This window comes from Ovis aries, chromosome 6 (assembly GCF_016772045.2).
Source record: "Ovis aries strain OAR_USU_Benz2616 breed Rambouillet chromosome 6, ARS-UI_Ramb_v3.0, whole genome shotgun sequence".
NCBI lineage: Eukaryota > Metazoa > Chordata > Mammalia > Artiodactyla > Bovidae > Ovis > Ovis aries.
This window is the reverse complement of record NC_056059.1, coordinates 17261471-17283977: the sequence shown is the minus strand read 5'-3', so window position 1 is coordinate 17283977 and position 22507 is coordinate 17261471. Positions and strand designations below refer to the sequence as shown.

Below are 22507 nucleotides of genomic sequence, written 5' to 3'. Positions count from 1 at the left end.
GTTTAAACATAAAGCTTTTCTGGGTCATCGTTTCCTCATCTGTAAAATCCCGCCAGCTGCTATGAAGAAAACGCGAAGCAAGACACAAATTAGCACCGTGGCCTGAGGAGATGGTAGCAGTTCTTACGTCACCCTTCCGTTCGACACGTCTGCTCTTTAAATGGCTTCTTGGAAGGGCATTCCTTGTCTCACTCTTTGTCCTTTCCATTGCTTAGTTTCCCTAATTTTGTCCTCCTTCACCTTCCTCTGGAGGAACTTCAACCATACGTCTTCTGAAATTTGCCCACCCTGTCTTTACTCCTCAACAAGTTACGATCTTCCTCCTATCTTTTCGCTACACCTTCTCCTGTTTATCTTCATGTTTCAGAAGCATTTTCCTTTGCTTTTCCTTCTATCACAGCCTGAACTATATCTCTGTTGTCTTTATTGTTTAAAATTCCCCCCCACCACCTCCTCCTCCCTTTCAGTCACTGATGACTTCCCTCCATGCCTTCGGGCACATGGGCTGTGTCTTCTCTTCTTACTTGTCTTTCACATCTGCCTTGGTGACACTGTTCTCTCCTGCCTGCACTCTCCCTTTATCTTTGTAGAGATCCTGTCTAATTCCCATGAATTCCGGTGGCATTCATTCACGCATTCATTCATTGAGTGAATATTATTGAGAGCCTAACTTTAAGGTGCTAGGTTGGGTCTTTGGGAGACAGAAATTAAAGACACAGTCCCTGCCTTTAAAGAGCTCAAAATCTAGTGGAGAAAGAGGTGAATAAACTAATCCTATTAGAGTGATAGGTCTATGAAGACGCAACGCAGGGTGAACTGAGGGGGCAATTAGTGGAAACTGAGGTGGAAGGAAGAGGCATAAAGGAAAGCATTCCACAGTTGTTGACATCATAGTTGTTTTGAAGCATGAATAGGAATAAGTCAGGAGAACTGGGGTGTAAATACATTAGAAGGAGCGCAGATGCTAGGTAAGGGGTCAATATTTGCCTTTGCATTGAGTCAAATCCTGCACTGCTGAGTCACTTGACTACTCAGCGCAATCAGATGATTCTTAGCGCATAGCTACAGGATGTCTTTTCTTTAACTGCATTTCCTCATCAACTATAGCCTTTCTTGGCCAATGAATGAAAAGAGCTTCTGGTTTGGTGGTCCTATGTTCTTTATTGATAGGGCCCTATTTCGTATTTATCTCTCCCTTTCTTCAAAGCAAATCTAAATGAGCATGTAAATTTGTAACCTACTATTTCATTTATGAAGACAATAAAAATGTTGCTTGCACTGGTCTGCTAACTAGAATTATCACACAATTTGGGCATTTTTCTTCTGATATATTTTGTAAATTTTGTGTAAAAGTTCTCCCTTCTAGTAGTTTTCATTAATTGCAAATACATATGCCCCATGGGCTTATTCAGACGAATTGATAATCAGGATCCCATCTTCTGGTCTCATAGTGAAAGTTTCCTAAGTTTCTTAATGCAACTGTGTTCAGAGGGGTCCTACCTTCACAGGATCCAAATGTTACTGTTGCCATGGCCTCCTTCCTCCTCCTCACTCTTCTCCTCCTGCTTCTCTTGCCCTCTCTTATCATAGCACAACAGAAACTTGGAGCTCAGAGAACAACAGGCAGATCCAGAGCACATGGCTCTGAGATGGGCTGAGGGAAGCAACGTGGCCACTGTGGTCAGATAGGCCCTGGATATAGACCCAGCCTGAGGAATTCTAGTGACAGGGCAGAGCATGTTCAGAGGATAGTGATGGGTCATGGTGAGCCATCCAGGCAGGTGGCTAATCTGCCTGGAATTTTTATTGTCTTTGCATTGAAATTACACATTAATTGAGGAAGATTTGAAATATTTTTACTATTAAGTCAGCAGCCACAAATGTAGTATATATTTCCATTTATTCAATCTTATATCTTTTAATAGAATGTTAATATTTTTCCATAACAATGTCTTGTACATTCACTGTAAAGTTGACCCCCAGATGCACTAGTTTTGCCACTATTGTGAATGATACTTTATTTGGGTGTTGCTGGAAGAGAATGTTATGGATTTTTGTGTTAATCCATATGATTTTGTGTTAAGGCAAGTTTGCTAAACTCTCACTAATTTTAACACTTTGTTGGTGCTGTTGGATTTTCTACATAGATGATTCTGTTGTCAGCAATGAAGGATGATTTAATATATTTTATTCCAATGCTTGTTTGTATCAGTTATCAATTGCCGCAAACAAATTGTCCCAATATAGTAGTTAAAGACAACAGATATTTAGTATCATACAATCTCTGAGGTCAGTAATCGAGGAATCTGATCTGGTATCAGAAATCACACAGCATTACTTCATTTTATTCTATTTGTTGGAAGCAATTCACTAAGTCCAGCCCAAGATCAAGGGGAGAGAAATTAGGTTCCACTTTTAAAAGATACTGTTAGAATTTACGGACGTATTTAAACCACCACATCTTAACAATCTTTTCTCTTTTTGTCTTCTATTTAGAAATCTTTATTGTTGAGGCCATCCAATAACAGGTTAAATAGAATCAGAGATCATAATAACTTTCTTTTGTTCAAGACCTTAAAGGAACTGATAGCTTATGAGATTTCTTCATCCACTACCATGTTGACCTTAGTTTTTTGGTATAAAGTCTATCAGATTAAAAGAGTTCCTTTCTCTTCCCGGCTACTAAAACTATTATTATTTGAGCATAACTAAATGCTAAACTTCATGAAATACCTTTTGCATTCATAGATTTTCTTTTCTTCCCTTTTCTTTTGTTTTCTCTTTTAAGATAGGTTTTCTGATACTAAACCATTCTTGCATTCCTGGGATAAATTGCAGTAGCATTGTTTTTTTTAACAATGCTAGATTAGATTCACTTAGAAAGTAATTTATATAAGATTTTCCCCTATGTGTTCATAGGTTAAATAGGTCTGTACATTTTTCCTGTGCTATCCATACTGGTTTCAGACTCAAGGTTTCATTAGTTTCTAAAATGAGTTGGGCAGCTTTCCTCCTTTCTCTGTTCTTCACCTTGGAAGTCTTGCAGCATGCCTCTGTTGGAGGCTGGCCTTTTCCTTTCCATGCACCCGTTTATCTACATTGACTGGTCTACTTGCTCCTTTGGCCCCTGACTTACTGCCTCACTTCCAGTTCATGGTTTGCACCTTCCTTCCTGGCTCTGTGTTGCTTATACAGGCACAGCTCAAAGATGCTGCAGGTTGGGTTCCAGACCACTGAAATAAAGCAAATATTGCAATAAAGTGAGTCACATCAATTTTTTTTTGGTTTCCAGGTGCCTAAAAAGGTTACATTTTCACTATACTGTTGTCTATTAAGCGTACAATAGCATTGTCTGAAAAAATGTACATGCCTTAATTTAAAAATGCTTTACTCTTAAAAGTGCAAACTATCATCTGACAACACAAGGTTGCCACAAACCTGCAATTCATTATAAAAAATAAAAACCCTGAGATCTTTGCAAAGTGCAATAAATCGAAGTACAATAAAACAAAATATGCTTGTATACAGCAGGGGTCTAAATTGATACTGTTTGGGTCAGATGTGTAATTAAAAGTGAAAGTGAAGTCGCTCAGTCATGTCCGACTCTTTGCGACTCTTTACCTACCAGGCTCCTCCATCTGTGGGATTCTCCAGGCAAGAGTACTGGAGTGGGTTGCCTTTTCCTACTCCAGGAGATCTTCCCAACCCAGGGATCAAACCCAGGTCTCCCGCATTGCAGGCAGACGCTTTACCATCTGAGCCACCAGGGAAGCTGATGGTAATTAATGGTAACTGCTTTATTCTGCATAGATGACTCAGGCTTCCTCATGAACCCTTCGTTGTCAATGATGGAGGCAGGGGAAGTGATATGAAGCCATGTGGTGTGCTAAAATTTGCCAAATGTCAAAGAGTATCTTTATATTTTACTGTTTAATATAATAACCTCACTTTAAAGAAATATTCTCCTTCTCCCTTTTAGTTTCCAAGATGGCTTCTTGGATCCAAGGGAAACTGACTTGCCTTCATGGTGATGAGGGGAAAGGAGACTGGTGGCTTATCTGCATGGCATTTACTCAATAGTGTACATAGCTAAAGAAACCAGAGAACAGCAGACACACCTGAGCTGACACCAGGCAGCTCCTCTAGTCACTGCAAAGACACACAACATACCCAGGTGCTTTCTTAGGGAAGTACATTGGGCGTTGGGGAACTTTTAGAAGAAGACAAATGGCCCTGGTAGGAAGTTTGGACATTGAACTTGACTAAATATTTATCCAAAAGAAAATAAACTAGAATGAATTCCCTTTTAAAACTGAGAGACATTGAACTTACTTTAATTAGGAGATTTAAGTGTTTATTTTCCTTACTACCCAGTGGTATGTGGCTTGAAAACAAGATCAATTATAGAAACATAAAGGATGGTCCAATTTTTACACATCTCATTATACTGGATAAAAACCTGACATAGGGACCAACAGATCTTGGCTTCCTTATCTTGGAATCTCATCCACCAACAGACTTCATGTCACCCGGTCTCCCCTCATCCTATCCCTTCCTGGCTTTGCTGGAGAGGAGATGGGTATTGGATAGAAAACTGTGGACGAGTTCTGGCTGTCCTGCTAGCTGGCTGTGTGACTGCTCTGCCTCTTAATTTTCTGATCCATAAAATGGGAAGATTAAGGTAAATGAAGCTTAAAGTCTTTCCAGCTTTATGGATTTTTTTTTTTTTTTTTCCTTTTCACAACCTTTCCTGCATCTTAGCACCTTCTTCTCCCTCTCACCAGAGTGTATGTAAACTGAAGGGAAGGTCAGACTTTCCAAATCATTTTTTCCGCTTTATCTGGCCCTTTCATTGATTTCTCTGCTGAGCTGACTTAGGCAGAGGTCCTGCTGACTGCAGAGTGACCACAGCGGTTAGAGGTGGTTCAAGTCTGTAACTGTTCTTGTGGCCTCCTGCTCCTCTCACTTTCTGCTCCTCCTGCTCCTCTCACCTGCCTCTCCTTCCCACTTTCTTGTGAAAAATCCTATTGGCATTTCATACCGTTCAAGTTCTACATCATACAGCCTGTGTGACTCTAAATGCTGGTTTTAAAAATCAAAAGCTCCAAAGCAGAGAGTCTGTTTAGATCAGGAGAGAAGAGTACACTTTCCCGATAACACTGTTTCCCCAACAAAACATAAATCTGAACAAATGAATCTACTGAATCACTGGTGCTGGGGCGCATTCTTTTTCTCTCTTTTGGCGCCTGGTAGGGTTATTTCCCATCTTCCAAAGCCGGCGCCCTAATGAGCTCCAGGGGGACAGAAGTCTGTCAATCACAGGGTACTTTTCAAGTATAGTCATCTCAGCCGCATCAGAGAACCACAAGGCATGAAATAATTAGAAAGCCCAAAGTAACTGCTCTGTTTTACAAGAGCAAAATCCGTATGTGGATCATTTACATAAACCTGTCACTTCCCATTACAGTTCTAATGTAGGCTGGGCAGTAATCGCAGGCCTGCTGTCGGGGGAGGGGAGGTCAAGGTAGGCTGGGCCTCCATATTGGAAGCGCAAGGTACGCATGTGCTATGCCTGCCGCCGCCCCCACCTTCACCGGCTACTGATTTAAAGTATCTTTTCTTTCCATTAAAGAAGAACTATTCCTGCTGCTATGGCAGCAGACCCGTGCTAAAGAGAGAGAGAGAGAGAAAAAAAAAAAAAAAGCTCTTGCATCAAGCTATTGTTAGGGGAGAATTCACTTTGAGGAGCATTTCAAAGCTGATCCGATTGGGGAAAGAATCATGTTAAATATCTGCTATGAAATATTTATAAGAAGAGCACAAGAGCAATTGACAAAGTTGCCTGGGAAAATAAGCATTTCTCCTCATTTGAAAATTTGGGGAGTGGGGGTGGGGGGTTTAAATGTCCTAGGGAGAATTTATATAAGTACAGATACGTGTGTGATGTTTGTTCACAAACGTGCGCGTGCACACATTCACACTCGCACACATGGTTGAACGGGTTGATAGGATTTAGGTCAATCTGCATCTGAATGCAGGTTCCCAAATACGGCAGCAATAAGAGGTCACTGAAGAGTCTCTGATAATTGTGTTTGAAGAGGCACTGTACTGATGCCCACAGAGCAAGACGCCCTGGACTCAGCCTGGCTGCCACGAGGTACAGCAGCAGCTATCTCATAGGTGCTCCTCTCCTGTCCACACCCAGGAAAGGGACTCTTGAGGGGGAAGATTCCCCAAGCCTGACCCTTCATCCCATCAGCATAATACTAACAATGCATTGAAAAGGGGAAAAAAATGATATGCCTGAAATCAGACCTTCTGCTTTTAGAGGATGTATTTCTATCTTACCTGCTTGTGGGTTTTTCAAAAATATTTAGCACCCAAACCCTGCCCACCTGAACATACCGTGTGTAATAAACATTATGTAATAAAAGGTGACAATAATGTGTGTTGACTTACATAGTTAAAAGAAGCTCTGCATCAACTGTGTATATTTTCAATATCTGGGGGTTCTTCTCTCTATTGGGAAGAGAGAAATGAAAATATTCTGTCTAATGCAGTGTCTCCAATAAATCAATCACATAGTTAACCCTTAGACTTTTCCACATGAGCCTTGCAAACATTGGACGTCACATTTTATATGACTTTGCAATTAACATAGTGTAATATGATGAGTATAAGTGAACAGCTGACTGGGTAATGCATACACTGTTACTGATGCTTGTTTTAATCCAGAAGTCCTATAGAGAATTTTACTGTAGGCCAATTTTATTAATCCACAAACACATCATAAGATTCTGGCCAAAAGAGCAAGTGGCCTGAAATGACCAGTTGCAATAATCTCTGCCATACACGACTCTATCTGAGAGGTCCACGGCTACCTAACAGTGAGCGAGGCAGGCAGGGGGAAGATGCTTGGGCGTGATATGGGTCTGAACCACAGCCAGCCTGTTTCTTATCTGAGAGATCACCAAGTGGGAAAGCATTGTGGATGGATTTAAATCAGCTTTTTTCTCTCTCCCTCCTCCCTTGCACACAACAAAAGTCTAAATCCCTTTTCAGGCCAGATTGCCCCATTTCCCTGCATGGGCCAGGCAGATTGGAAACATGTTTGTCATTCAGCTTTTCTCCAGGCTAATCAGGAGACACTGGGGTGGTGGGATTTCTGCCTTTCATCTATGGAGCCTGCCTCTAAAATCAGCTGCGTGGAGGCCGCTGGGCCCACTCGAGAGCAGGGCTGCCTGTCATCTCTGCAGACAGATATAAAAATATTGTTAACCACAAGCCTAAGCAGAGGGTTTAACAGGGATTTGAATCTAAAATGTGATACTCGACATAGACTAACTTGATCTGGTCCAACAGAGCCGAACCCCTTATTCTGTTCTAACAAAGTGTGTCACATAATGGAGGAGATTTTGATGGGATTTACAACGTCTCTGTTTCAGGCTAGATGCTGAATAGATCTAAACTGTGAATGAACATTTCTGCCTCCAGAGTGGTCACGAGGAGAGGCCTTGGCCGGCCTGCCTCCTGAGTCAAGGTCTTATTGACAGGACAGCTTTCAAGTTCACCGAGGTGTGGTCCAGAGAGAACAGTGACAGCTGGGCTTGGCAGGTGTGTAGCAGGGGATCGTTCTGTGCCCAGCTTCACACAGTGCAGAGGGTCACTACACAGAGATTCCCACACCTTCTATATTGGGAACCCCAATGAACTTTTGAACCCCCAATTCTTGAAAATAACTGTAAAGACAGTGGACACCAATCATGAGGAGGCAATGAAGAGTGGTGGAGAGTCCAGCAGGGCTTGGTTTGACTCTTGGCTTCTCTGCTCAACGTGGGATCTTGACCAGATTACTCTCTACAAATTTAGTTTCCTCGTCTATAGTAAGGAGATGGTGATAGTGTCTTTTCTCTGAAATTGCTGCAAGGAATACAAGGGATAGCGCATGTTAAACATTCAATCTAGCCTGGGTATAAATGCTTGATCTATAATACTGTTTGGCTTCCCAGGCGGCACAGTGGTAAAGACTCCACTTGCCAAGGCAGGAGGCCCAGATTCAGTCCCTGGATGGGGAAGACCCCCTGGAGGAGATAATGGCAAGCCACTACAATATTCTTGGCCTGGCAAATCCCGTGAACAGAGGAGCCTGGTGGGCTACAGTCCACGGGGTCACAAAGAGTCAGACATGACTGAGTGAGTGAGCACACACGCACGTAATATTATTAGCTATTGCTTGTAGTTCCGTGGCAGTTGAGAATGGTTTGGGACCTTCCTTCCACCACATGTTGGCTCATTCTTAGCTATTGCTGTTTGGAAAAGCAGTGATAAAATTTTTTGTTGTAAACATCAGTGATACAGTGACATCCAGTTATATTCAGCTATCAGGAGACCACTTGGGAAAGTCCTTTATTTCAGGCATAAGCAAAATCTAGAAACCAGAATAATGAATATTCATGGATATACCAGAATTGTGACAAATTTTAATATTTTGCCATACTTACTCAGATCTTTTAAATGAAACGTTAGACATTTGGTTGAGTTACTTGCTACCTTCCTTGAGCCCATTCTTCTTCCTGCTTTCTCATCTCTGCTCTGAGATAACCACTGTCCTGAATTTGAGCTTTAATTATTACCATTGCCTGCATGCTAAGTCGCTTCAGTCGTGTCTGACTCTTTGTGACCCTATGGACTGTAACCCATCAGGTTCCTCTGTCCATGGGATTCTCCAGGCAAGAATACTGGAGTGGGTTGCCATGCCCTCCTCCAGGGGATCTTCGTGACCCAGGGATCAAATCTCATCTCCTGCATTGGCTGGCAGGTTCTTTACTGCTAGTGCCACTTAATTATTACCAGACATGTTTTTAAATTTGATATAGCTGAAGCAATAGCTATATATGCCCAGAAGCAACATTTAGTCTTGTTTTATACCAATGTAAATGGTGTATTGAAAAGTCCATCACTGACTTTTTTCATTTAATATTGTGTTTTTATATTTATTCATACTTGTACATTTTAATAAATCCAAATGGACAAATTTTTACTATGGTATAGACTTTCATTCATTCTCTTATTGGTAGGCATTTAGGCTCTTTCCAGTTTTCCTTTCTGAAACAATTCCAGAACGAAGGTACATCTGTGTATGTTCTTGTATGTGAGTGCCTGTCTATGGTGTGTATCTAGAAGTCGAACTGCTAGCTCCTTCAGAGCGTACATTTTCATCTTTATTAAATATTGTCAAATTGTTTTTACTGCTAGCAGAGTATGAGGGTTTAGGGAGATATTTATATGGAAGGGAATATATTAAATAAGTTTACTCACCCAACTTTCTTTGAGTTTCTAGAAACGATTTAGGAGGTGATAATGGCTGCTCTCTTATAAGCAGCTATGGAGTACAGGTTATTTTTTTTCCTCCCTGTGTTAATTAATCCCTTTGGACTGTGGTCCTGGTGCAGCCCAATGTTGATAATAGAATGTGCCTGGAGAAAACCAGACACTCAACTTGGGTCAAGAGGTTAGGAAACAAATAGTCGCCTGCGGTCCTTAAATACTCTTCTTCCTGAGGCACCCCCCACTAAAATGAAGCTCCTAAAAATAAAGCAACCAAGCTGAGAATGGTTCATTAAAGAACTTCATGTCTTGAGATGGATGCTCCTTTGATAACAGGGCACACATACAGAAGGGGAAGGGTAGAGAGAGGTGGGTAGACAATGTTGCGTCCTGGACACTTTTTTTAGCCATAGTCACCGCAGCGCTTATTACTGTGCTATAATGGATACGTTTCACATTTCCCAGAGACCCCATGCGTTCTTTAGGATTGAAAAGATGCTTGAATGTCTTTAAATAAAGTACAGTCCAGAAATAATTTTACATAATTACACTGGTAAGGAAGAAAATGATTTTATTTTAGTTCTGTGTGAAGTGAGTCACAGGAATAGAAAATTAACAACTAAAAAGAGATGTGGACCGATTTTTCCCAGTTCTTTTGGGAGAGAGCAAGTCCTTCTAGATGCTAGAATGGTAAATGTTACATGCACACAATTCCAAAGCCAAATAAAATTATTTTTGTAGTGCTTACTTATTATTTTAAATCATGAATGCCATTACTTCCCTTCATTCTTCTACCTAATTGTAAGTTGACTGTACTAGGAAATGAACTATAGTTAATTTGACTGTCAACTAGCGACCAAACTGAAGCCGTAAAGGGCAGACTGTTGGCATTAATTAGAGACTTCTGTTTGGCCTTTAGATTTTTATCTCTTTGACCTTGTGCCTCCTATAATCTGGCTGGAGGGTTTCTGGGTCAAATGAAGGCTTCTGAGTTGCTGGACTGGGAACTCCGCACTAGCTTGCTTTCTCTACATCAGGGAGCTTGCCTCATGGTCATAATGCTGAGAACTCCCAGCTTTGCCCTCCTCAGGTTTTCTCAGACCCTGAACAGGAAAGAGACTTCACTTCTTTTTCTCCCTATTACAAAACATCTCTCATTTTACACAGGTCTTGGAAAATAGTCAAAATTTCAATACACACGGGGTACTAAGCTCCCTGTTTTAACTGCTATACCATCTTCTCACTTGAAAAACTAATGCTTCATAATGATATGTGCTGAGCACTGAGCTAAGAGCTCATGCATTATCTTTTTCAATACTTATTTTATGATTTAGATACTGTTTATTGTATTATTGGGTGTCCCTGATAGCTTTGTTGGTAAAGAATCCACCTGCAATGCAGGAGACCCTAGTTCTATTCCTGGGTCAGGAAGATCTGCTGGAGAAGGGATAAGCTACCCACTCCACTATTCTTGGGTTTCCTTGGTGGCTCAGCTGGTAAAGGATCTGTCTGCAATGCAGGAGACCTGGGTTTGATCTCTGGGTTGGGAAGATACCCTGGAGAAAGGAACATCTATCCACTCTACTATTTTGGCCTGGAGAATTCCACGGACTGTATAGTCCATGGGTTTGCAGAGTCAAACATGACTGAGCGACTTTCACTTCACTATTGTATAGTTGTCCAGTCGCTCAGTCGTGTATGGCTCTTGGCAACCCCATCGACTGCAGCACACTAGGCTCCTTTGTCCTTCACTGTCTCCCAGAGTTTGCTCAAAGGCATGTCCATTGAGTCAGTGATGCTATCTAACCATCCCATCCTCTGCTGCCTCCTTCTCCTATTGCCTTCAATCTTTCCCATCATTGGGGTCTTTTCCAATGAGTTGACTCTTCACTTCAGGTGGCCAAAGTATTGGAGCTTCAACTTCAGTCCTTCCAATGAATATTCAGTGTTGATTTCCTTTAAGATTGACTGGTTTGATCTCCTTGCAGTCCAGGGCATCCTCAAGAGTCTTCTCCAGCACCACAGTTCGAAAGCATCAATTCTTTGGCACACAGCCTTCTTTATGATCCAACTCTCACATCCATACATGACTACTGCAAAAACCACATAGTTTTGACTACAGAGCTTTGTCAGCAACGCGATGTCTCTGCTTTTTAATTTGCTTTCTCTAGGTTTGTCATTGCTTTCCTTCCAAAGAGCAAATGTTTTTTAATGTCATGGCTGTAGTCGACGTTTGCAGTGATTTTGGAGCCTAAGAAAATAAAATCTGTTGCTGCTTCCACTTCTTCCTCTTCTATTTGCCATGAAGTGACGGGACCATACTCTTAGTTACTATATAGCTACCCCTCAAACTGTAGTGACTCAAACAGGGTAGAAATATATTTTTCTCATGAATCCAGCAAATACATGCCTCTGTTCCATAGAGTCAACCAGGGACCTAGGATGGCGGGGTGGTTCCTCATGATTGCTGCTGATGTTGCTGATGTTACTGTTTTTACCACTTCCAGCAGCAGGAAGAGGAAAGAGAGCAGGAGGGTGCTCTTCCACCATCCCTGCATCCTGACCTAGAAATGACACATCTAATTTTGACTCATATTCCGCAGAGAAAATTCAGTCATGGCCACACCTGGGCATGAGAAACACAAGGAAATATGGTCCAGTTCAGCAGTCATGTATTCAGCTATTATTCTACTGTTGAAAAAGGAGGGAAAGGAACGCTGGCACTGCTATCTTATCTATGGATATTCACACTTCTTTGAAATCTTAACTAAACTTATTAACCCATCAAATCTCTGGGCAACTTGCAGTCTCTGCCAGCTATCACCTGTATTTTACTACTGAGGCAAGTTTGATTTAGCAAGTTTAAATAACTTGCCCAAATATTATACACTTACTAAGCAGAGGCAATGAGATTCAGACCAGGCAATCTGAGGCTAAAGGTTCAGCATTTAAGGACCATTTATACTGATTCTATATTGACAGCTGTATTGAATAATGAATTCATTGGCAAGTTACTTTTCCTTTAAACAGATACCTACTTGGCTCTGCAGGAAGAATGAGGTAATCAGGAACTTTCCATTGTGGAAATAGTGGAGATGAGTCCCGCCGTTTCCATTGTCGGAGTTCAGGAGGCTAAACGTCTGCAGAGTGATTAGCATGTCCTTGGAAGTGAGGTTTCTGTGGTATAGGTAAAATACCTCTGGATTTTCGTGGTTAGAGGATATTAAGTGACAAAGGAAGGTATTACTTTAAGTCATCTCTAATTAGGTACTTTGGTTTAACACACCCAGTCAAGGATATTTTGAGCTGAAGCTTAAAAAATGCTGCCTCTTTAAGCATAACTCACCATTAATGCTTAGATGAAAGGTCTTCTGAACTTGTGGGACCATGGTCCATCAGCTCAACTATGTCACCCATAAAATGACAAGAAAATAGTTATTTTACTCACATTTCTAGCCAGAGGGTTGGGGGAGTGGCGAGCAGTTTAGGTGTCCCTGAGGGAGAAGGAAAGGCAACCCACTCCGGTGTTCTTGCCTGGAGAATCCATCCCAGGGACAGCAGAGCCTGGTGGGCTTCCGTCTATGGGGTGGCACAGAGTCGGACACGACTGAAGTGACTTAGCAGCAGCAGCAGAGAGAGAAGAAGGAAAAAATTTGTGTGAAAGATCAATGTTATTGTAATTTAATTAAACGAATGCTGTTGATTTTGAGCCACAAGAATGAATGCTAACTTGTGTAACTCAATATACATGTGCCCCAAACAATGAATGACCCTCCTTAATTCAAGCAGGGGCTGTTCGTCTTAAAACACAGTGTGAACTCGTGGGAAATCGTTTAATCTCTCTAAACTGCTTCATCTGTAAAATGGGCATACAAACGAATATTTTTTGTTGTGAGAATTAAATAACTCAGATAATAACATTTGCATATTAAATGGTGATTACTGAATAAATATTAGGGATTATAGCAACCCTCTACAAAATGCATTGCCAATGCTGGTGGGGGGTGCTGTGGATCACTAATTCTGGAAGATTGTGAAAACAAAGTTCTGTGGAGGGAGCCCTTAACAAATTATTCAAAATATTAATCCAGAACTTTGCTAATGCCAGCTCTCAAATCTCGTGATGGACTAAAGATTTCAGTTAAAGTCTTATTTAATCTTCCCAGGCAAAAATAATCACTCTCCTCCCTGTGATCTCTTTGCTCTTTGTTCATCATTCTATTATTGTACTTACCACATAGTGTCACAGAAATTTATTTGCCTGTTTGGATTATTTGCAAACTTCACTGGTGATCAGGTGGTGTATGAAATCCTCTAGGTCAGGGACCATATTTCCTGGCTCCAGGCCTGGTGCCCGGGACAAAGCAGGGTCTCCATAAATGTTTCTTTAATGAGTGGCTAAATGGCCTGGTGGAGGTTGCTAGCCCTTTAGACGAGGGGTCTGGAAATGCCCTGGGTTGTATTTTTCTGGTTTGCCAATAATCAAGCCATTTCACACTCAGTTTCCTCATTTGAGAAATATTCCTTCCAATGTGCTTCCCTTGAAAAGATGCTGTGATAATTAATGAAACTCCTTGGAAAGGAGCACTATTCTCTCTCCCTTTGAAGTTGGCTTTTACAAGAAAATCTTTATATACAAGGCTGTAAAAATTCTGTTCTCCTTCCTGCCTTTTTCTTCCTCAAACTCAAAGGTCCGGGAGAGATTATCTTCCTATGAAACTTCCATTTCCTACATGCCTGACTCCCAGGAGCATCACCTGGAGTGTACCTGGGCCACCCATCCAAGCCGTCAGGGCTTCCCTATTCACAAATCCATGGAAACCCAAGGAAACTGGAAAACCCAGCAACTTGAGGCTTGTCAGAGATGGCCCAGGGGGGCACTGGTGATTCACAGATGCTTTTTTTAGCTCCTCTGTTCTTCCTAGGGTTGTCCATGGCTTCACTGGAAAACCACCCATGAGGGTTTGTCAGGGACTCTGTACGAGGTGCTGGGCCTGCTGTGCTGGCCTAACACACTGCGCATCCGGGTGAGTCCTCACATCATGATGGAGTGCTGTCGGGCAAATAGAAAGGGCTGTGTACAGAGTGTGTATAGGGCAAGGGGAAGCCCAGAGACAGGTGAACTGTGGGCTGCGGCTGAGAGAACGAAGAGCCACATCGGAGGAGATATACCTGGGCAGGTCTGGGGGATGAAGCAGATGAACTAACTTTGTGACCTTGGACTTAACCTCATGATGCTTCCATTTCCCTCATCCACAAAACAGGTATAATAACAACCTAGGGCTAATAGTGAACTCCGGGAGTTGGTGATGGAAGGGGGAGGCCTGGCGTGCTGCGATTCATGGGGTCGCAAAGAGTTGGACACGACTGAGCGACTGAACTGAACTGAGGGCTAATAGATAGATAAAGCAATTTGCAAATTATAAGATGCTTTGTAAATATTGATTATGAATTATATCTTTGAATTACCTTCTGTAAGGAAAGCAGTGAAGATGTGGCGTGTAAGACCCTCCCAAGGTTTTTCTAGGGGGGAGGGGAGGAGGTTATTGTTGCTCCTTTTGTTTTGTGTTTTGGTGTTTTTTGGCTGAGCCACTTGGCTCGCGAGATCTTAGTTCCCCAACTGGGGATTGAACATAGACCAGACAGGGACTGGGAAGCCTGTGGTAGGCCTTTTCCTACTGGCAGCAACCACCCAAGAGAAGTTTTATAGTTTACAGAGGCACTCTAATGAGAATGCAAGAGGAATAATGCGCTAGGTTTGAGGTGACATCTAGTACTTGTAACCTAACTTGGAGACTGGCAAGATGTTTTTCTGCACACTTGGGCATGACCCCATCTGAGTTGAACTTCCATTAACTGTTTCATTTCTAAATCTCTTAAATCAAAAAATGTCACTTACTCCCACTCAGTTACTTTCCAATCAACTTATCTTCACATTTGCCAAAATGTCTAGCCCCTTGACCCTGACATTTCCTCCAGGCCCTTTCTGACTTTACTTTTTCCACTATCCAGCAATCACTGTCTTGTCAACCGTCTCAACTCATCTGTCCCCTATCTTTTTAAAGAACATGCCTCTCCACACCGCCGCCTCTGTGTGATGATCTGCTCAAGCTCAGCCTTCCGAGCCTTGCTAGAGATGACTGTGTGAATGTGAGAGCAGCGCTGCTCTGAACTCAGTTTCCAACCTCAGCTGCTGCCTGCCATTCTTCTCTAACAGGACCATATTTTTAAATATTATTGGATGTACTTTCCCTTGCTGGTAGTTCCCGCTGTCCCCATGGAAGCCCAGGGCATCCCTCGCTGCAGGGAGAAGGCAGTAGTAACCAGCCAAGAACAAAGCCGTCAGTGTTGAGCTTCTCCAAAATAGGCTCTTGAAGCTCATTGCAGGGAAAAATAGATTTGCAAGCCAAGATTTTCATTTGTAAGAGCCAGGCTTTGTTGAGAGACGAGAGGATATATGGGTTCCAAGGAAACAAAATCAAGAACTAGAACATAGTTGATAGAGATCAGCACAGAGCAGGGAGATTGACTGGTACACTCCCACGTTTGAGGGTTTCCTGTCACCCCGGAAGGCAACAAGACAAAGCTGAGGAAACACACAGATGCCCAGAGGGCCTGATAAGAGGGGTGGAGGGCCAACAGAGAGAAAGACTCCAGTATGGAAGGAAGGCTGAGCAGGGCAGGGGTGGAGCGGGGCAGAGGAAGAATGGAGATCTTCTGGTGAGATTTGGGAGCCCTGGAGCGGAAAGAATTTGCATAATCCTTCTGGACTGGGACTCTGAAAGAAGACTGCTCCTGATAGCAGAGGTACAGTGATCCTGGCGGCATGGAGCGGCCACAGTCAAGGGAAAACGCCATGTTTAAGTAGAGGGACTTCCTGGTAATGGCTGGGTCCTCCCATCCCCTCCATGTGCATGGAGGTTATCTAGCTGGGAAGGCAGAGGGTAGAGGGGACCTGGCACCAGAGGGTGAAGGATGTCACCTCTGCACAGCCCTTCAATGCTGAGGTTTTCGCCAGGCTTCCTCTCCTCAGGCCCTACACTCAGCTCCTGTCTTATACAGATCATTCTCAAATTTGTGACTCTGAGTGGACAGATTCTGCTTCATAACTTTACTCACAGAGCCCGACTTATGATTGAATCTCAGAGTATGTTTCTCAGTTGAATGAGTGACCTTTTGTGGGTCCTCACTGAAGTGAAATTTCGCAGCATCTCTGCCACTTTCAAACAATACAGTGTTTCATATCTTTGGCTTGCAAATAAACCTTTACATATGTTTGTTGAAATATAATTGTCTCATTATAGTGTTTCAATTTGAGACAATAACTAGTGTATTTGTCATTTGGCGGAAGAAATTTAGAAATAATAATATAACATTTTGGAGTAACCTAAATGTTCGTTAACCCAAAGCTTCATCTTTGTGATAATAGGTTTCTGCTGCTGCTAAGCCGCTTCAGTCGTGTCCGACTCTGTGTGACCCCGTAGACAGCAGCCCCCCAGGCTCCCCCATCCCTGGGATTCTCTAGGCAAGAATACTGGAGTGGGTTGCCATTTCTTTCTCCAATGCATGAAAGTGAAAAGTCAAAGTGAAGTCGTTCAGTCATGTCCGACTCTTCACGACCCCATAGACTGCAGCCTACCAGGCTCCTCCGTCCATGGGATTTTCCAGGCAAGAGTACTGGAGTAGGGTGCCATTGCCTTCTCCTTCCAAAAAGTATCCAGAAGTTACTCACGGAAATCCCTAAGGGATGCCTTATTTGTGCCCACAAATCGGGCTGTTAGGTATTGTCACCACATGATACCCACTCCACTCGTCTCTGCCTTTGGCTCTAGAGTGTCCATGTCTGTTAGGCATAAAGCCACTTTGAAAGTGTTGCTTCTGCCACCGCCCATGGGATGAACAGCAATGCCCATGGCAAAGCTATTTAAATGTCCATGTTTGGGATATCAAAGTATAGCAAAGATATCACAACTTCCACATCCTACTGCGCCTGGCACCTTGTTCTCTGTCTTCCTAGGGAGTTTTGCCACTGGTTTCACCATTTAGCCTCTCCTCTTGGTCTGCTTGTCTCTCAGACTTAACTCATCCTGTTCATCTGCTAGATAGAGACTTGGCTGTGTCTCTCCACATGCTTGCCTCTTCCTTCTGCTCAAAACAGGCTTCTACCAGCAGGACCCGAACTCTAATCACACCAAACTAGACCCGGCCCCCAGCAAGTCTCCTAATTTTGTACCGAGATCCAATAATCCCCAGTCTTGTACTGGGAGGGAAAACAATTCCTCTAGATTTTAGGTTTAAAATTTGATGTTTGAAAGAAAATGGCATTCTGGAGCTAGATGGTGATAATTCTAGCACACAACTGAACTATACAAAAATGGGTTAAAACGGTTTTAAAATGATTAAAATGAAAAAAAAAAGATTAAAATGAGTTAATTGTTTCAATTCAGGACATATAAAATGAAAATTGGAAATATTTACATAATTTTAAAGAATTTTTTTTTTTGTAACTGCGGAGGAATAGGGAAAGAGAACTAGAAAAGTATCTGTAACATCCTTCAAAGTTATTAAATGAATTGGGTCAAATGTATATGAAATCCTTTTGCAGTGTGCACTTGGATTTGCATAGACAATTTCTATTTTTATCTTTCCCACTTTATTTCTTCCCTTGGTAGAGTTCTAGTATCCATCAAGAGAGAAAAGTTGTAGACACAAAACGATGCTTTGTGTGTCCTTCACAAGGGCTGATTTGTTTTGGAAAGAATTTCAAGGAAGTAAGGAATCTTAAAACAGTATTTTTATATAGACAGTATTTAGTTAAGCGTTCTCCTATCACTAAAGGCTCACGTCACCAAATGCATATGTAATTCTTATTAATATTGGTGACTCTATGAGCAACAGAGAATTGCAGATCCCAGGGTCCATAGGATTCTCAGCTTATTCAAAGGCCTTGTTTCCAGTGGCCAAATACAAATTCTTCATTTACCACAAACCCCAAAATGTGGGAAGAAGATAGCTGAGTCAACAGGAAATAAAGGAGACAACTCTCAAACTCTGTGCAGAGAATTAAAATGTTACTGTTCCCACATTCAGACAGAGACAAGCCCTTGCTTTTAGGAGCCGGAGACCGCCTAGCTTCTGACCAGCTCAGATAGTGCACAAGGACACTATGGGGTCACTACATAAGAAGTTTATTTTCAGTGAAGAGAGAGTATAAAATCCTACTCCAGGGTACTGTTTGCACCAACGTCTTGGAAATAAGAACAACACTGGTGTGTAGTTTGAGTCTCTCATACTTACGACTTCTAACCAAACAAATCATAATCCCACCCCCTAGTCAGCCAAATAACCTCACGTGAAAGCTGTATCCAAGGCACTGCAGGCCCTTAAACAACAGCTCACTCATCGTTCTCATGTCTCCTGGAATGGAAACAGAATGAGTATTCCTTATAGATTCAAACACCAAACCACAGAGGTTAAATGATTTACCCAAGGGTCGGCAAAAACAGCTTCTCCCCTGGCAAAGCAGCATTGTTCCAGTTTCTCAAGAGATCCACACCAGTGCTTATGTTGTTTTGGGAGCCCTTCCTGTGGAGAAGAGTTCAGTTCCCAAACTTGGGAGGTCAACGCCATCGCTGTTCTAATAAGCACTTTTCCCAGTCAGATTCTTTTGCTGATGCTTGACTGCATCTCAGACAGTTTTACAAAATGGTGAAGACTGCCTCCTTCCAGAACCACCCACCACGCCTCACTGGATATGCCTGGTGTTCATCCTTCATTTCTTTCTTCAGCTTAATTTTTAAAACTGCTGCAGCCTTTCACCAACCTAATGTAAACTCTAATACCTCCTTAGCAAGATGATTGGGTGCAGTATCCTGATGCATCGCAACGCCAGGCAAGGGAGACGGAGAAGGCAAGGTGAACGCTAAAGATGCAGGACATCCATGCTATGCGCCATGACCGCAAGGGTCTTACTTGTGAGATGTGGACAAACAGGGAGGATTCCAGCAGGTAACCCACCCACAGGCAGGTTAAAGAAGAGATATATTACACTTGGGGAACCCATTTCGTGACTGCATTTAAACCAATTAAGAAGAATCAGTTTAGGCACATTTTTCTTTATAGCCATGTATTGGATTATTTAATAATGAATACACCAGAATGTCATCCAATGATACAGTGGGATTCATGTTCCTGCAAAAATTTAGTACCTCAGAAGCCTGGGTTAGAAGCAATTGCTGTCATCTGTTCATTCAACAGTGATTTATTTCACTCCTACAGCATGCAACATGGATTTACATGGCTTTTGACACTACATAGAGTAACTGATTTTAAAAGCTATTCTGAGAGGAATATATGCTATATCCTGCTCCCATGATCCTTTCAAATATCAGGAAGCATTAGCTCATATCTGTTTCTGCTGGGGTAGGAATACCATCCCAGGGTATTCCTAGGAATACTCCAAAGGTTGAGCAGCATTCTGTCATAATATTCTAGCTGCCATCTTTAAAGGAAAAGAAATTTATATTAAAACATACATGGGGGGACTCCCTAGTCCTGTCCTATGTTCCTCCTATTACTCCTGACAATAGATACTCATCATCCTCCAAGAACCAGCCACCCCTGTGCGAGGAGAATACATCCCTGTGAGTGCAGGTTGCTGAATGAATAAGGGAGGGGGCCTTCATTGCCCCCTTTGAAAGACACTATCCCTTTTAGAACCTTGAGACCTCAATACCGGAGATAAATATTTTTCCTGATAAGTGCCCAGATGGAAAATGGTATGCACTTTGCTTTTTTTCAGGGTCCAAACTCAGTTGCAGGCAGAACTCTCTCTAAAAGTTTCACCAGAAAGGCGAGCCATAATGTGCCGGCATACCACCAAGCTTCTATAACTTTTCCAGATTGTGGGCACTGAAACAGAACCAAGGGGGCCCAGAAAAAGAGGGACAGACAGAGAGCTGGCAAGACCAGCACCAAGCTGACGAGACTTTTCTTCCAAGTCTGCATGGTCTGATTCACCTTGCCACCCTATATTTAAGTGAGCTAAAAAGATAATACACAAAGGGGAAAAAAGTTGATAATATTCCTATCTCATATAGCTCACAAAAGATTTATAAGGTAGTACACCAAATATTATTCATAGTTTAAAAATTTTAAAGTCTGTGACCACAAGAAACTTTAAATTTGATATGCTAACCAAAATAAATAATACTTTGCTTTTAAAATCCCAACACTTTATTTTCATTATAAAATCTAAATTCAGAAATATCTTTGCAATGACTATATTACAGTTATTAAGTGAATGATTATACAGAAATAAGTCATGTAGAAATGGACATATCGCTGTGATTAAACTAAAATGGTTCATCCAATGGTCATGCATAAGCAAACCAGGATTTAAAAATTTCTATGCGAACAGTCCGTGTTATTAGAAAAATTATCCAAAAGTTAATTAATAGTGAGGGGAAAGTAATCCACAATTGTAAAATGAAACCAGTGTTCAAGGGGTATTTGCACATTGATAGGGTAATAAATAACCTCCTTGGTAATATCAGACTCACCAATAAAATCCATTTACACTTTCTGGTGCAATTTCAGATGGTAGTTTAGGGTCATAAGGAAGATGAAGCCAGCATCTTGGTCCTTATCCTGTCACCCTCTGCTGCCACTGCATCTGAGGATAGGGTTTTGTTAGCCCACTGCAGAGTTGTGTTTTTGTGTGGGAGGTTTAGCTGGGCATGATTTCCTGCCTTTAAATTCTTGCCCTCCCCTAAAGTCAGGGACTTCGGCAGCGGAAGGGAAGAAAGAAGATGCTCCATACAGAAGACACCAGCAAGTGGCAACATGTACATTTGTGACATCAGTTAACACAGCAAACAAACACACACTGGCCTGAGACAATGTGCCTTGTGCCATAACCTCCCTTTGTTTCGGTGAAATTATATCATTCAGGAGTCTGTTCTGCTCTCTCTTATCAGAGAATGTGGGTGCCCTGGAATGGCAGGAAGAGGAGTCTCTTTCCTTGCCATAGTTAGTTAGAGGTAGTCGCTCAGTCGTGTCCGGCTCTTTGCGACCCCACGGACTGCAGCCTGCCAAGCTCCTCTGTCCTTGGGATTCTCCAGGCAAGAAAATCCTCCCCTCAGATGGGGTGATGCCAGACTGAGAGGGAGGAGAGACCTAGCATCGCTGGAGGAGGCTTCCGTTCTGGGCAGTCGGAGCCAGTCCCTGCCTGTGCGCAGCCTTCAGGAGGCTGGGTGAGGAGGGGCGCTGCACCCACTGGGACTGTGTGAGCTCAGGCTCAGCTCCACTGCTCTGTCTCGCTTTTGCTCAAGTCCTGCTCAGGGCTTCATCTGAGGGCCAGTGAAGGGTGCGCTCACCACAGAGATGCAGGATCCTGCCGGGCTCAGCCTCCGGCCTTCCCTGGACTGCTCCAGAGTTGGGTCTGTGGAAACATCCAGGCGTCCAGCCGTGGTCTGGCCTCCCCAGACGTGCCGGAGCCCCCCCCCCCCGCCCTCAACGCTCCCCCTTCCTGACTCTCACTGCTTTGTCACCCCTTTGTTCACTTCCTACATTTTCGCTCAGATGTGGTTTAGTGTTTTCTTTCCAAGACATATTTTGCATGGAAGAATGCTTTCAGTGCGCTGAGGCCCTAATTGCCAAATCATGGTTGCCAAAACATGTTATTTTGGCTTCAAGCTGGTACAGAGCAGGAGGCGTTTTCCCCTCTTGGAGAAGAAGAAAAAAAAAAAAAAAAACAACAAGAACCTTCTTCAGCAGCCCAGGGGCCAGCAAAGACAAGGGGCTGAGGCCTCCGTGGCCTATCCAGCAGTCTGTGAGGGTGACCCCACTCCAGTCAGACTCTTAGGGTGGCCGGGGTGACGGGCCCTGGCCTAGCGGGCGACTCCGAAGTGGGGCAAGGAGGAGGCGCAGGGCTGGCTCAGGTGGGCGGTCAGGGGCACGGGCAGAGGGTGGCCTGAGACCAGCTGCCACCAGGGGGGTCCCTGCCCTGCCCGGTGCTGCCCCGAACACTTCTACCTGAACACTGCAGACACACGCATCCAGCAGGCACAGGGATTCCAAGCGGAGACAAACCTGGGGCCCCGGGGAAGCAGGGGGGAACCGATCAGTATGAGCTGTATCGCTGCTAATTAAGTCCTGATCCCCTGGCTCCACTTGAAAC

General features: G+C 43.0%; 1 long non-coding RNA gene across 4 annotated transcripts; it reads right to left on the bottom strand.

The window, feature by feature from the left end:
• Positions 1–2171: 2171 nt before the first annotated feature.
• LOC132659997 (uncharacterized) lies at positions 2172–22457 on the bottom strand. Of its 4 annotated transcripts, none has more exons than XR_009601130.1 (3): positions 12776–22457; positions 12366–12504; positions 9884–11953 (listed from the first exon to the last, which is right to left on the bottom strand). It is a non-coding gene; the product is annotated as an uncharacterized LOC132659997 (long non-coding RNA). The 4 variants fall into 4 exon arrangements; XR_009601131.1 differs by having other exon boundaries at positions 12366–18744; positions 20889–21773; XR_009601129.1 differs by lacking the exon at positions 9884–11953 and adding an exon at positions 2172–7920 and having other exon boundaries at positions 12366–22457.
• Positions 22458–22507: the final 50 nt, after the last annotated feature.